The 17,169-nt window shown below is 38.8% G+C and overlaps 1 non-coding gene across 1 annotated transcript; it reads right to left on the bottom strand.

Annotated features, from left to right (window-relative positions):
* Positions 1-10,373: 10,373 nt before the first annotated feature.
* Positions 10,374-10,499, bottom strand: LOC132532457 (U6atac minor spliceosomal RNA). The gene has a single exon (XR_009544413.1). It is a non-coding gene; the product is annotated as a U6atac minor spliceosomal RNA (small nuclear RNA).
* Between the last annotated feature and the right edge of the window lie 6,670 nt (positions 10,500-17,169).

Here is a 17,169-nt window from a genome sequence, read left to right as displayed (position 1 = left end):
CCTGCTTCACTGCTTGTGAAGCGACTCTCCTGCATGTGGGAAGTGGGGGCTCAAAACAGGACCCTTAAGCACGTCCTTGCGCTTTGCGCCACATGTGCTTAACCTGCTGTGTTACCGCCTGACTCCCAAGAATGCAAAAATTCCTAAGGTGAGGCCCATCTATATAAACAGCTCTTGACTAAACACTTACCACCAAGTAACTATGCTCAGAAAGAATTGAGGAAGCAACTAGAAGACCCACTCAAAGATTCAAAGATAATTAAGACAAGCACCATGAATATGAAGCAAAATGTAAAATGGAGAGAACAAGACAACTGTGGCGATGTATGTATAATGAATAGAAGTAGCCAGTAATCAGTCTCCAGATTCAAAATCAGAATTATGGTTCGTCATTCCTATTTGGGAGGTAACACACTGAGAACAGGGGAGGAAGGCAAATGAATGAACAAAAGACTCAACAGGTTCTTTCTCTTCTGGTGGCCCCAGTTGGCTAACAGGTATACATCTATTTAAGTGGGTTGACAAGCACTTTCAGTTGCACATATCTACCTGGCATTTACCTGGGCGGGTCCTTGGCAAACTTGATAGACCACCACCCAGACTACAAGTGATCCAGTTAGGTGAGAGTTACATCACTGCTCACTCTGTTAAGACTGTTGTAGTAGGGACTTTCTCAGCAGCAAGATTAGCCCTAGGTAGAACTTAAAGTACTCAGATGTTAATTCCCCACCTTCCTTTTTGAGTCTCATCTCTTTATTTCCCTTCCATATCTATTACTACTGAAATAAACTTTATATCAGTCTTATAATATCTATGATATACATTTGTTAATTTTCCTAAGGGACTTTACATTTTACCCTTTTAAACACTGTAGGACAATAGACTAGATCTCATATTAAAGTTATATTGAGGGAGTCGGGCTATAGTGCAGCGGGTTAAGCGCACGTGGTGCAAAGCACAAGGACCGGCATAAGGATCCCAGTTCGAACCCCGGCTCCCCACCTGCAGGGGAGTCGCTTCACAGGTGGTGAAGCAGGTCTGCAGGTGTCTATCTTTCTCTCCTCCTCTCTGTCTTCTCCTCCTGTCTCATTTCTCTCTGTCCTATCCAACAACGATGACAACAACAATAATAACTACAACAATAAAACAACAAGGGCAACAAAAGGGAATAAATAAATAAAATAAAATATTTTTTAAAAATAATAAAGTTATATTGAGGGGAGTTGGGTGGTAGTGCACAGTGGGTTAAGTGCATGTGGCACCAAGTACAAGGACCAGCATAAGGATCTGGCTTCTAGCCCCTGGCTCCCCACCTGCAGGGTAGTCGCTACACAAGTAGTGATGCAGGTCTGCAAGTGTCAATCTTTCTCTCCCCCTCTCACTCCATTTCTCCCTGTCCTATCTAACAACAACAACATCAATAACTACAACAACAATAAAAAACAAGGGCAACAAAAGGGAAAATAAATAAAATAAATATATAAAAACATTTGAAAAAGTTATATTGAGCAAAATGGCTCTTTGAGATCCTATTCATCTTACAGGTCCCAGAGATAACCCTGGTGACAAAATAAACAAGTAAGTAAATCCTATTAGAAACTTTAGAATGTAGATGTCAGTGGATATATAAGCTGGGGTAAAAGAGAAGACAGACAAAAACTGTTAGTTTCTAACATAACATATTTTAAATTATATGAAAAATGTACACAGACATCTTGGTTTGTCTCCAGAAATTACATTTGCAAAACATTATTGCAGTGGAGTTGGGCAGAGGGTTAAGCACACCTGGCTCAAAGCACAAGGACCATCCCAGTTCAAGTCCCCAGCTCTCCACCTGCAGAGGAGTCACTTCACAAGTGGTGAAGCAGGTCTGCAGGTGTCTATCTTTCTCTCCCCTGTCTTCCCCATCTCTCTCCATTTTTCTCTGTCCTATCCAACAATGACAACATCAATAACAACAACAATAATAACTACAACAATAAAACAACAAGGGCAACAAAAGGGAATAAATAAATAAATATTAGAAAAACATCACTGCAACTTGAGAAACTAGATATCTCCTGGCCCAAAACTGATTGATTTATTTATTTATTTATTTATTTATTTATTTATTTATTTATCAGAGCACTGCTCAGATCTGGCTTATGGTGGTATGGTGGATTGAAACTGGGACTTTAGAGCCTCAGGTATGAGAGTCAGTTTGCATAATCATTATGCTACCTATCCCTGCCCAAAAAGATTTTTTTTTAACATCTTTTGTGACATGCCTATATGGTAACTAAGAAAGAGAGGAGTTAAAATAAATTAACTTTGTTTCTTTTTATTAGAGGAGTGGGAGTTTAATGAATTACAGTACAGTTAATGGCACAGTGGTACAGTTTCTTATCTCACTGTGATAGGTGTCTGCAAAACACTCTCACCCCCAACTTAGACTGTTTTCCACCATCATGCACCAGGATCCTAAAACTCTCCTAGCTACCTTCTCATTCTTTTTCCATGGTCCTTTGCTTTGGTGCAATACACCAAACACAGTCCAAGTTTTACTTGATTGCTTGGTGGTTATGCCACTAGATTGGCAAACCCAGGACTCCAAGATCAAATCTCATCCTTCCCAGAAATTCAATGAAAATTAAAGAAGAAATAATGAAAAACTCCTATTGAAGCCCACTTGCAAATTATGACCATTTGCTATTCCATACTAAAGGAAGCAGTAGCTGAATCTCTGCCTTCTCCTCCTGCTCCATCTTTCCATGAAATATGTTCTTTATATCGAACATCTGGAAATTCTTATCCCAAATTTGCAGGAAAAAATTTAAAGCTAACCAGTCACACTTCCACTGCTCTGGTAGACTATTTAAGGTCACTAATAGTTTTGATATCTAGCAGGATGTCCAGTTTTTTCACTAATTCAACTGCAAACTCCAGCTCTTCTCCTAGTTCCCTAGTAATCTCGACATTTGTGGATGTTTTGGGCTTTTGCTTCATGGTTTTAATTCATTTCCTCCCTTTCTCTCTTTCATTCTTCTTTATTTTTCTTCTTCTTCTTCCTTTATTGTTACCAGAGCAATTTATATGGTTCTGTACATGCATAATTCCTCTTCTCCTGGCAAATCCACTTTTGGTAAACTAGTCTTTTTTTTTTTAATATTTAATAGAGGATGAAAGACAGAAAGGTGGAGAGAGATACAAAGGTGAGAAAGACAGATCAAATCACTAATAAAATAAAAAATAGTACCTAGTTAAAGAAAGTAAAACAGAACTAAAAGAGAGAGAGAGAAAAGGCATTACAGCACTTCTCCATCCCTCACAACAAAGATACCCCCTTACAAGTGCTCTCTTTGAAAGGGCGTTTCTGATCTGAACCCACACAAACTGACACAACTCCCGTATATAAATGAAGTATAAGGAATTTATTCTTAAGTTTGAAAGAGTGAAAATAAGGCCAGTATACAAACTGACACAGACAAAGACAAGAAACAAATCCTAGCTAGGAGATCCCAGGCCAGAGTGCCAATATGGCCCCATAGCTTTGAGATCCCGAGGTCTGGAACTGGTCTCCCTTTTAAAGGGAACGGGAATGGGGGTCTCAAGGGTGTCACATTAGTACATTCCTAGAATAAGCATTCCAAAACTACCATGCGGCTCCGGAAAGCAATCCAGGTTAAAGAAGCGAACATGTGCGGGTTACCATGTAACTTCAAGGCATAAAGGTTACAGGGAAGATGGGTTTCAGTATCTCTTCTATAAACAGTCTTAGTTAATCAAAAACTCTCTGCTGTCCTTGGGTGGGGAAAAGGGGAAATTCCTTCATTATCTGGTTTGCTCTTAGTGACTTAGGCTTCTATGGGAGGGGGCACTCCTAGATGAATCAATTATTGGGGACCTGGGGAATTTACTTCTTCACATCTTGTGATGGCCAGGGACTCAAACATGTATGAGAAACTGTGCACTCTACCAAGTTAGCTATCTATGAGTCCCTCATGTTTTTCTTTTTGAATGCATTCCTCCACTGTCATAAGTAAAACACAAGTATCATTAAGAAACCCTGAGTGTACTCTTCCAGAAACTAGGTTTGTAATTGGAAACCATTCCTGCATTTCCAGGCCTAGGTTAATACACTGTAGGTTTTGAGTCTTAAAGGAAAAACAGGCTTTGGAGAATGAGATAAGAGAACATTCCCAGCAATAGGGACAATTTGTTCTCATAGGAGAAGGGAAATATTTGCAAATTCTCTTTATTGAAATGTATATTGATCTGTTTAAAGGAGTTTGGGAAGAGAGTAAGATACCTGGTAAAAACAAAACAAAACAAAACAAAACAAAACAAAACAAAACAAAACAAAAAACATTTGGTTCAAACAATAGCATCCCAACTGAAACTAAAAACTAAATGGGAAATACATGGGTTCACACCCTAATTCATTATAGACAATGGAAAATTCAGGCAAGGAGAAGGTGAACGAACCATTGGCAACTGAAAGGTTCAAGGTGTCCAGCTTATCTCCCAGGAAGGAAGGGGTACTTTTTCCTTATTTCAACTAGAACTATATCTAAAAGAGAGAAACCAGAGGCACAACTGATGCTCCATGTCCATCATGATGGCCATAAGCAGATGCTATTATTGACAAGTCCCACAATAATCCCATTGTGATAGAGTGTGGTGAGCAGTTTTCCAAAAAGAACAGCTATATTTACCAAAAATAAGTCAGGAAAAAGGAAAAGGTCACACCAGATAATTCGCTGGTACAGATAGTTTAGAACCCACCTAATCTATCTGTGGAGTTTATCATAAAAGTAATGTAAAGGACTGGGGAGACAGCATTATTATGTAAAAAGACTCTGGTGCCTGAAGCACCAAAGGGCTCAAATTCAATCCCCAGAACTGCAAGTCAGAATTGAGCAGTGTTTAGGTAAAAAATAATTAATTAAGGCAGAGCCAAGATGGTGGTGTGAGAACATCTCCTGACTTTCTGTCTGCAAAGCAGCTGCTTAAAACCTAAGAATCTGGAGTGTGGGCAGGATTTCTAGGCCAGTGGTGGAGGAGGTGCATAGGAGGGGTTAAGGTGGAACCAAGGAGGAGAGCCACAGATCATATATAGGCTGAAACAGGCTACAGAAAGGACAATGGCACATACCAGATCCTGAGCCAAGCTGTGTGAGTAACAATTCCTCCTCTGTACTACCCCCACCTCCACTCTGGAGAGGTTAAGGGAACAAGTTACAGACAAAGGGACCGTCCTGTAGAGACAACCTCATTCTCAAGATGCCAAGCTCAGTATGGAGTCATGAAAAGGAGGGTTTCTGTTTTTTTGTTTGTTTGTTTTCCTATTTCTTTACTCAAGAGGGCTGAACTCTCTCATATTGGTCAACTTCCTTGACCAATATTCTGTCTCTTCTGGGGCAGTGAGAGTATACCACAATAGCTTTCTTTTTTCCTTCCCTCTAGCTCTTTAGTTTATATTGCTTTTTGTAATTGTTTGGAGGGTGGGGTGAGGTTTGAATAGCCAATCTAGAATAGTTTAAACTGCAGACTGGTCCTCAGGTGTATTTTTTTTTTTCCATTTTCTTTCTTTCTTTTTTTGTTTTTTGCTAGTTTGTATGTTTTGTCATTGCTGTTAGTTTATTTCCCTTTCTTATTACTTTGACTAAAATTAGCCTTTGTTGGTGATGCATTTCATTTACTGGTGATTGGCTGTGCTCTCTATCGTGGTAGTAGTGGTTTGTTGTTTGTGTGTATGTTTTCTTTCTTTCTTTCTTTCTTTTTTCTTTTTTCCTCTTTCTTTTTCTTTCCTTCTCTCTGATTTGAAAACTCATAAGCATTTGCTCCTGTATTGGCTGTATTCACTTGTACTTATCTGTGATCTATCTTGTGTAAGAAATCTGACATAGGGAGTCCCATGGTAGCACAGTGGGTTAAGCTCACGTGACACAAAGTGCAAGGACCAAAATAAGGATCCTGGTTCAAGCCCCCCTGGCTCCCACCCACAGGGAAGTCTGCAGGTGTCTCTCTTTCTCTACCCCTCTCTGTTTTCCCCTCCTCTCTCCTTTTCTTTCTGTCCTATCCAACAACGATGACATTAATAACTACAAAAATAAAAAAACAAGGGCAACAAAAGGGAATAAATAAAAAAAATATTTTTTAAAAAAGAAATATGACATAGAACAGTTTGAATAGTTTTTCTGTCTTTAACTCTCTTTCTTCCTTTATTTTCTTTCCCTTCCCACAATCTCTTAAATTTATGCTTGATAGTAGATTTTGTAATTGTCTGTTCTTGCTGTGTATTTTCTTCTGCTATAGTTGTTATTTTGTTTTTGCTTTTGGTTTGTTTTGTTTTGGGTGGGGAAAGTTTTTGTGGCTAATATGTTTGGGTTGAACTACATTAATCATCACTATTGTTGCTGCTCTTGTATTTGCTGAGGTTTGTGACCTCAGTTGTAAGAGACTTTTGGTTTAGTGGGGCCTTTCCTCACTCAACACAACAACTGAATCTGAATAGCCAAGGCACAAAAATACAAAACACACCAATAAAAAAATATGGTAAAATAAAAAGCAACTAAATCAACTATGGCAATGAATCAGGACATAAGCCCTTCCCCCAAAAAATTACAAGTAAGCCAGAAACAACTATAAATAAGGAAAATATCTAAACATTAATTGACCTATTAATCACAGAAGTGAGGACAGCTATTGATGAAAAGGCTATCAGAAACAGGGAAACAACAGATGAGACCCTCAAGGAGAATACTAGATACCTTGAGGTAACTGGTGAACTGAAAACTGAAATAACTGAGCTAAAAAGACAACTAGCAGAACAAGCTAATACTGTAACTGAGCAAGGTTCACTTCCTAACATGTCCCAAAACCTGGATATAGACCAGGTCCCATGAGATATGAATACATGTGAACATATGCCCCAAGTTAGGGCAAAATAAACCTGGAAGCAAAAGTACACAATAGTCTACAGTGAGTCAGTATAAAGTTCATAATGAAATCTACTTAGAGGGTATCTACTTAGACATAGATACCCTCCTCACCTACTTCCTATTACACTTCCCTCACTCACTCCAAAGCTAACCTTTTCAAAGCAAGGACTGCAAAAGACTGGCATACTTTAGCGATGACTCTTTAGTCACTATCAGGCCACCCCATCAGCTGGGCCCTATTCAGGGAATCCTAAGATTCCCAAACAGACATGATAGGCCTAGACCTCATTGTTATCCATCATCTCTATCAGAAACAATACAATAGAAACCTTTGTGGGCCTCTTTTGAGGGCCTCACCTTACCCTCAACTTGTATCAACAATGGTAGAGAATGTTCCATCCTCAGAAGGGAGGATGGACAACATACTCTATGCTACACCTGAGGAAGATGGGTCCTGATATTGGGGCAGCTTGGAACATTCCTACTCATGACCACAGAATGTGAAATCAGATTTACAGGGAGGCAGAGATCACATAGGCTTCTAGACTGAATATGGGCCCCAGATCACATCAATTTGATGGGGCTTACAGTCAACAATATTTATACACCTTTCCCATATTAAGGAGCTACCTCCTGATCCTGCTTTCTGGCACTTTTTCCAGCCATGACATCTCCCCAGACAATAACTTGGATCCACCTACATTTCAGATTTCAGACTCAGGGAAAAAAAAAAATTAGCATAGGCCACAGCCCCTTTGGAATATAACTAAAATATGCCTACTAGCTATCTACAAAACGGAGACCAACTCTTCATCTGCACTACTCCAGTCTTTAGGTTCATGATTAGTCAAGAATTTGCTTGGCTTTATATGTTAACTCTCTTTTCAGCCACCAGGTTCCACATGCTAGCATGATGCCAACTGGATTTCCCTGGACAGATAACCCCACCAATGTGTCCTGGAGCTCTGATTCCCCAGAGCCCTTCCCCACTAGGGAAAGAGAGAGGCAGGCTGGGAGTATGGATCAACCTGTCAATGCCCATGTTCAGCGGGGAAGCAATTATAGAAGCCAGACCTTCCACCTTCTGCATCCCACAATGATCTTGGGTCAATGCTCCCAGAGGGTTAAAGAATAAGAAAGCTATCAAGGGAGGGGGATGGGATACAGAGTTCTGGTGATGGGAATTGTATGGAGTTGTACCCCTCTTATCCTATGGTTTTGTCAGTGTTTCCCTTTAATAAAAAAAAAAGTGCTGAACTGAAGAAGGAAGCTGAGGAGGAAAGGGAAAACAGATTAACAGAAGGATAAAACAGAATTATCCAGACAGAGGATGCTTTAGAGAAAATTAAGAAGGAGGTAAAAGAGCTAAAAAAAAAAAAAAAGAGAGAGAGAAAAAAATTGAGAGACACTGAAAACAACAACAGAGACATATGGGATGATCTCAAAAGAAGTAACATTCAATAATTGGACTACCAGAAGAGAGGAAGGGGAAGAAAACATCCTAGAGGAAATAATAGAAGAAAACTTCCCAGTCCTGGACAACAGAAAGGACATTAAGAAAAATAAATTAATTGATTTAATTAATTAATTAAAGATAATGCAAAGCAATTACAGAAGCTAGAACTCCCACTTTCTGCACCTCATGAAGAATTTTAGAAAAAAAAAAAACACAAGTAGAACCTGAAATGGAATTGGTGTATTGCACCAAAGTAAAAGACTCTGGGGTGGGGGTGGGTGGCTGGGGAGAATACAGGTCCAAGAAGGATGACAGAGGACCTAGTGGGGGTTGTATTGTTATATGGGAAACTGGGGGGATGTTATGCATGTACAAACTATTGTATTTACTGTTGAATGTAAAACATTAATTCCCCAATAAATAAATTTAAAAAAAAAAGAATTTTGGTCCATATTCCCAGAGAGGAAGAAATGTTAGGGGAAGATGACAAGAGGGCTCTGAATCCAACTCCATCAGTACCCAGAGAATGAAGGTGAAAAAAGGAAGGACATTTAGAAGTATTAATAGGTACAGGCTGGGTGGTGGTGCACCTGGTTGGGTGCATATGTTGACTGGAGTTCTAACTCCTGCTCCCCACCTGCAGGGGAAAGCTTTGCAAGCGGTAAAACAGTGTTGCAGTTGTCTCTGTCTATTTCCCTTCTCTATCATCCACTTCCCTCTTGATTTCTGGCTGTCTCTATCTAATAAAGATTAAATAGATTTTTTTTTAAAAAAAGTAGTAATAGGTGTAGGTATGACTTAGAAAGGAAGATAAGGTAGGACCATGGAAAAATCGGGATATATATGTAATATATATGTATATATATTACATATATATATAGAGAGAGATCAATAAATAGATTGTTATAGTCAACTGATATTCATGAACTGGGTGAAATACTGTAGTTTCCAATGGAGGGAATAGAGACACAGAAATCTGGTGGTAGGAATAGTATGGAATTGTACCCCTGTTATCTTGTAAATCTGTATTAAATCATTAATAAAAAAATCTATCAAAAACAGTGTTAGAAAAAATGCAATGGCATTAGTTTTTCCAAATTCAGGAAGAAGTGTAACTAAAACAGATGTGGTAGGAGATTAATCTGTTCAAAGACTGAGAAATGTTATGCATGTAGAAACTATTGTATTTACTGTTGAATGTAAAACATTAATTCCCCAATAAAGAAATTAAAAAAAAAATTTTTTTTTAAAAGAAAGACTGAGAAATGGGCTGATGCTGTAGGGGGCGAATGTGAAGTATCATAGCTCAATTTCTTGCACTCAATTTGCATTAAATTTATTTTTAGCTCCAAATTTAAAAGGGGGCCAGGTGGTAGTGCACCTCGAAGTGCTCATATATTGCCTTGTCTGAGAACCTGGGTTCTTTAGGATAGCAAGAAATGTGCATGAGCTATTGAAGATGCATAGTCAAGTGCAAACTGATCCAGCTGTTCATTTTATAAACAAAATTATATTGTGATACTGGCCCAGACACTTACCTCCATATTGAATATGGCTGTTTTCTCATACCACAATGGCAGGCAGAACTGATACAGACTGAAGGACCCTCTGAATTTTTAGCACGTTTACCATAGATATAGTTTTTAAAAGGTGTGTGTGAGACAGTGTGCATGTTCATGCATGTGTGTCAGTTTATAACCTCACCCATTGGAGTAAAGAAGTGGCATGTGTATAAATATTGTTGACTATAAACCCCATTAATTTGATGTGATCTGAGGCCCATATTCAGCTCAGGAGCCTACTTGACCTCTGCATCCCTCTAGATCTGAGCTCACATTCTGTGGTCATGAGTAGGAACATTCCAAGCTGCCCCAATATCAGGACCCATCTTTCTCAGGTGTAGCATAGAGTATGTTGTCCATCCTCCCTTCAGAGGATGGAACATTCTCTACCATTGTTGATCCAAGTTGAGGGCAAGGTCCTATGGGGGGCCCACAAAGGGGTCTATTGTTGTTCCTGATAGAGATGACCAGTAACAATGGAGAGAGGGATTTATTTGAGGTATAGGCCCATCATATCTGTCAAGGGGAGTGCTAACCTTCTCTCCTTTCATACAACACAGCCCATCATATCTGTTTGGGAATCTCAGGACTCCCCCACTAGGGCCCCAGCTGATGGGTGGCCTGATAGTGACTAAAGAGTCATTATTAAAGTATGCTAGTCTCTTGCCCTTATTCAACTTTTGCAGTCCTTGCTTTGATAAGGTTACCTTTGAAATGAGTGAGGGAAATGTAATAGGAAGTAGATGAGGAGGGTATCTAAGTCTAAGTAGAACTTAGTATGAACTTTATATTGACTCACTGTAGACTATTGTGTACTTTTGCTTTCAGATATATATTTATACACCTTTCCCATATTTGGGAGCTACTCTCTTCCCTGATCCAACTTTCTGGTCCTTTTTCCAGCCATGACATCACCTCCCCCAGACAATAACTTGGATTCATCTGCATATCAGATTTCAGGCTCAGGGGAAAAACAAACAAACAAATAAACAAACAAACAAAACTAGTATAGTCACAGGCCCTTTGGAATATAACTAAAATATGCCTACTAGCTATCTACAAAACGGTGACCACCACCCAACTCTTCATCTGCACTATTCCAACCTTTAGGTTCATGATTAGTCAACAATTTGTTTGGCTTTATATGTTAACTCTCTTTTCAGCCACCAGGTTCCAGATGTTAGCATGATGCCAAACAGACTTCCCTGGACAGACAATCCCACGAATGTGTCCTGGAGCTCCAATTCCCTAGAACCCTTTCTCTACTAGGGAAAGAGAGAGGCAGGCTGGGAGTATGGATCAACCTGTCAAAGCCCATGTTCAGCAGGGAAGCAAATGCAGAAGCCAGACCTTCCACCTTCTGCACCCTGTAAAGACCCTGGGTCCATACTCCCAGAGGGTTAAAGAATAGGAAAGCTATCAGGGGAAGGGATTGTCTATGGAGTTCTGATGGTGGGAATTGTGTGGAGTTGTACCCCTCTTATCCTATGGTTTTTGTCAGTGTTGCCTTTTTATAAATAAAAGTTAAAAAAAAAGAGAAATGTCATGTGGTCCAGACAATTACAGTTCTGGGGTTGGGGGGTCGGGAGGGGGAGACAAACCATTTTCAAAGCAGGAGAAATCTGGAAATCAGTGTAAGGACTGATCAGGCAAATCGCAAGCACTATATACATGCCAGTTATCATTGTTATATATAAAAGGAGATAAACCAAGGACCAGTGAAATAGCTCACTTGGATAGTGTGCTGCTTTGCCATGTGTGTAACCCAGGTTTAAACCTCATCTCCACTAAATTAAAGGACATTTCAATGCTGTGGTCTAATTTGCACCCCTACCTACCATTCCACTGCCTTTCTTCCTATATCTTAAACAAGAAGGGAAAAGAAAGGAAAAGAGAAGGAAAGAAGAGAAGAAACAAAAAGAAAAAGAAAAGAAAACAAAGAATCAGAACCACCATTTGAAAGCTCTCACAAGAGACTAGTTTGCTATATTTTCTCTTTTGATATTTGTATCAACATTGTGAAGTAGTCACCCAAATTTCATAAATGGTAACTTAGGACACAGAGAAATAAAGCCCACTCAAGGTCACATCAATTGTTGGGTAGCATGATAAGAAATGAGACTTGAGTTTTCAAACTCTACAACATGTCCCCTTTCCACTGGATTGCCCCGCTGCCTTCATATTTTAGGTTTCAGTTGATTGAAACTCAGATTTTACATTTATGGTCCTCTGTGTAAGGACCTTTAAAATCACTTTTAAAGGGAAGTCCCCAAAAGGATTAGCTTTTCTTCCAAAGAGTGAGTCTTTGGCTGCCTTAACATTACTATGTTTTAAACTCTGTCCCACAGGCTTTTTGAAAGGTTAAAAAACTGTGACTGTTTCTCTCTGTCACCAATACCAATAACCTGAAGTAAAAAGCAGCATTAGATTACAGTCAAGGCTAAGGAGGCTTAGCTATACCCTAATACAAAAGCACTTTACTGCCATTTCTTTTCTTTCCACAAAGTCAAGCAACTGAAAAATTTGTTTTGTGATTGTTAGAGGTTTCTTTTCTCTTTGTCTCTTTCTCTAGAGAGAATTCTGTATTTTCCAGTAGAATTTACTTTGATTCTATCACAAAAAAATCCTAAAGGATATTTTTTAGTCAATGAGTTCTAAAATTTATTCAATTCTCAAGTTATTGTGAATCCAGTCTGACAAAGTAAGAAGTTTGCAACAAATAGGGGCATGATGATAGTGATGATAATATAACACCTTTCTCAAGAGGCTGGGTGGTGGTGCACCCAGTAGAGCACATGTTACTACCATGTGCAAAGATTCAGGTTCTAGCCCCCATCCCTACCTATACTGAGCAAGCTCCTGGAGGAATGCTTCTCTTATTCTCTCCCTCTCTATTTCTCTCTGTGTCTATCATAAAAGAACAAAAAAAAGTAAGTAAATAAATACCACCATGAATGGTGGAGTTGTGCTGGCACCAAGTCCCAGAGATAATCCAGGTGACCAAATAAAACAGACAAATAAAAGTAGCATCAGGGAGTTGGGTGGTAGCACAGCAGGTTAAGTGCACGTGGTGCCAAGCACAAGGATCTGCATTAAAGATCCCAGTTCGAGCCCCCGGCTCCCCACCTGAAAGGGAGACGCTTCACAGGTGGTGAAGCAGATCTGCAGGTGTCTCTTTCTCTCCCCCTCTCTGTCTTCCCCTCCTCTCTCCATTTCTCTCTGTCCTATCCAACAACAACAACATCAATAACAACAACAGTAATAACCACAACAATGATTAAAAAAACAAACAAGGGCAACAAAAGGGAAAATAAATAAATGTAAAAAAAAAAAAGCACCACCAACAAATCAACTTTCTACTTGTTTTTCCAAATTTTGATAGGGATATAAATCTAGAAGAGATATTTCTCAAATAAGCAAAACAATGTTAGTGGACTGGGAAGACAGCATAATGGTTATGCAAAAGACTTTAATGTCTGAGGCTCTGAAGTTCCATGTTCAATCTCCAGTGCCACCATAAGCCATAGCTGAGCAGTGTTCTGGTATCTATCTGTCTATCTCTCATTAAATAAGTGAGTAAGATATATTAAAAAAGGAAAAACAATACAAGTTACTATGAAAAAGATGGCAGTGTAGGATTATAACACAGTGAGATATTCAAGCCTGCAGAGTACTAACTTCCTGCAAATTGCCAGCACTACTTAGTCACAGCAGTGATAGCTGCCATTTGGGAAAACCTTGAGGCTGGGACCTCTGGTTTTCCAAGAAAGTCAAGAGATATACTTTTAAGTTATCTAAAATAAATCTTGGCTTAATGTGTGTGTGTGTGTGGGGGGGGCGTAGATAGCATAATGGTTATGCAAAGAGATTCTCATGCCTAAGGCTCCTTACTCCCGGTTCAATCCTATGCACCACTATAAACCAGAGATGATTAATGCTCTGGTGAAAAAAAAAAAATCTTGGCTCAGCTTGTTAGTAGTACTATTATTAAAGAGGCAAGAACCAACAAGTGTTGGCAAGGATGTGGATAAAAAGGAAATCTTAGTAAATTTGGTGGGAATATGCATTGATTGGTTCAGCCACTCTGGAACACACTATGGAGGTTCCTTACAAAATTAAAAAGAGAACTTTCAGATAATCTAGCAATCTCAGTTCTGGATATATAACTGAAAGCAACAAAATCACTGTCTCAAAAACATTTTTTTTGTGTGTGTGTGTGCTTCCAGGGTTATTGCTGGATTTTGATGCAGGCACTATGAATCCACTGCTCCTGGAGGCCAGTTTTTCCATGGGACATGACAGAGAGAAATTGAGAGGGGAAGGGTTACATAGAGAGGGAAAGAGATGCAGGTGGGGAATCAGGACCCTTGCTCAGTCCCTTGCACTTAGTACTATGTGCGCTTAACCTGTTGTGCCACTGCCTGGCCCCGTCGACAATTTTGCATGTCTATGCTCATTGCAGCTTTATTAACAGTACCTAAGATTAGAAAGCAGCCTAAGTGTCAATGACTGAAAGGATAAAACAAAAACTGTCATATGTCAATAAAATATAATATTTTCTAGTGACAGAAAAGATGGAAATTTTGCTACTTGTGATGGTCTAAGTGAACGTGGAGGATATTATTCTAAGTGAAATAAATCAAGAAAGGCATTGTATGATCTGAATTGTTTGTGGAATCTGAAAAAATCTAACTCATGCAAATAGAGAGTATATTGATAGCTGTAAAGGACTTCGGAGTGGTAGAGGAACTGGGTAGTCAAAAAAGTCACTGTTAGTTATAAAATGAACAGTTTCTGGAGAAGTAATGGATGGCATGATGACTAGAGTTAAAGAATGCACATTGTGTACTTGAATGTTGTAGAACTGGCAAAATAGTTCACCTTTGTCATGTACATAATCCGAGATTCAAGCCTGGTACCCATTGAAGGACAGTTTGGTGCTATGGTATCCTTCCCTCTCTCTGAGAAAAATTTGATTTAGAGCAATAAAGTCCCTGTGATCACATACACACACACACACACACACCAAAATAAACAAAATCTAAAAACTGACCAACCAGCCAAACAAACAAACAGTAAACAGTAGACTATGTGAGGCAAGGAATATGTAAACTAACATTACCACAGTGATTATTTCATAAAAATACATATATCCGATCATCGTACCCTTAAAGTTTCACAGTGTTTTATTTCAATTATATCTCATTGAGCTTGGATAAAAGGTTGGATTCAAATTTATATAACGCATTTGGTTCCACAAATAAACTCATGCTTGGTTTTGATATTTAGATTATGATTTTTAAATTTTTAATTAATTTATTTATAAAATGGAAACACCGAGAAGACCATAGGATAAGAGGGGTACAATTCCCACCACCAGAACTACATATCCCATCCCCACCCCTCCCCTGATAGCTTTCCTATTCTTTTTTTTTCCTCTGGCAGGCCAATTATATGAATGTTACTTCTTTTGAGATCATCCCATATGTCTCTGTTGTTGTTTTCAGTGTCTCTCAATCTCTTTTTAAGCTCTTTTACCTCTTTCTTCGTTTTCTCTAGCTCATCCTCTGTCTGACTAATTCTGTTTTCTGCTTCTGTTAGTCTGCTTTCCCTTGCCTCAGCTTCTTTCTTCATTACAGCTATTTCAACTTTCAGTTCTCTAATTGCCTCAAGATAATCAGTATTTTCCTTGGGGGTCTCAACTGTTGTTTCCCTAATACTGCCATTCCTTTCCTCCAATGTTGTTTTCATTTCTGTGATTAATAAGTTTATTATTGCTTGCATACTTATCTATGGTTACTTCTGGGTAATTTGTAGTTTCTTCTGGGCTCTTGTCTTCATTCATTGGAGTGGCAGTTTTATTTGTTTTTGATCTACCCATTTTTTTGATTTATATGTTTATATTTTTTAAGCTCTGTTGTTCCTCAGTTGTTGTGTCTTGAGTACAAGTAACACTGTATGAAATACCTTTATGACAATTGCACTCACCAACCTCAGGAATTACAGTAGCAACTGAAGCAAGTATTGAAGCAGTTTAATCATTACCAGTTAGCCAAACAATTTCTCCAGTCTGTGAAAAAATAGTACCTAAATCCCAGTGAAGAAGAAAGAGAAAAGAAAGAAGAGATAGCCAGAATAGACAGTTATGCAAATCTACTATCCACCGTATATTCTAGGGGTAACAAGAGGGGAAAGGGAACTAGAGCAGAGATACACACATAGAGAGTCCACTCTGAGTCAGATTTCTTCCCCCAAATAATTCACAAATTCAGAAAGGCAAAGAAGAAGGAAGGAAAAAGTGTATGACAAGATAAAAAAAAAAAAAAGAAAAGGAAAGAAGAGACAAGGGAGAGAAAAGGGAAAAGATAAGAAAAAGAGCTGTAATTAAAGAGCAGTGAAAGGAAAGGTTTTTTTTATTACTTTATTTTTAATTTAATTAATTTATTTTTTTTGATTAGCTAGGAGGGGGAGGGAGGGGAGGGTCTGTAGAGGAGGCAGGAGTAAGGAGACAAGTTCCTCCTACAATAGATAAGATGTCCACTACCCTAGCACTGAAATATATGCTAAGAGTTAATTCTGATCAACCTAAAGGGGGGGGAAGATATATGCCTTTATATAATATTAATAGTAAAATAGAGCAGGGTAAAAAAAATAAAATAAAAACCCTGTCCCAGATTACCTCAGACCTTGTGATCAGAGGCAGCTGATTGTTAAGAATGAGAAAAAAAAAATCAGGACTAGACAAGGATAGCTGAAATAGACAGTTATGCAAATCTACTACCCACTGTATATTCTAGGGGTGGCTAAAGGAGGAAGGGAAGTTGAGCAGAGACACTTGCAGTGAGAGTCCACACTGAGTCAGAATTCTTCCCCAAAATAATTCCCAAATGTGTATCAGTGAATTCAAAAAAGCACTGTTTGGTGGTGTGGGGGTTGGGGGCTGTGGCTTTGGAAGCTGTAGGATTAAGGAAGAAAGGCTGACAAGAATGAGAAAAAGAAAAAAAAGAGAGAGAAAAAAGAAAAAGATAAAAAGAACAGTTATAAAAGAGCAGTGAAAGGAAAGGTTTTTTTTTTAATGTATTTATTTTTAATTATTTAATTAGCTATGCGGGGTGAGGTGGGGGGGGTTGGCTACTTAGAAAGAAAAAAGGCCGGAGGTTTCAGAAGGGTATAGACTTAGAATGAATGATACTCCCTGGTGGGACAGGAATTTGGTAAAGAAAGAAGC

This window comes from Erinaceus europaeus, chromosome 1 (assembly GCF_950295315.1).
Source record: "Erinaceus europaeus chromosome 1, mEriEur2.1, whole genome shotgun sequence".
NCBI lineage: Eukaryota > Metazoa > Chordata > Mammalia > Eulipotyphla > Erinaceidae > Erinaceus > Erinaceus europaeus.
This window is presented reverse-complemented; position numbering and strand designations above follow the sequence as displayed.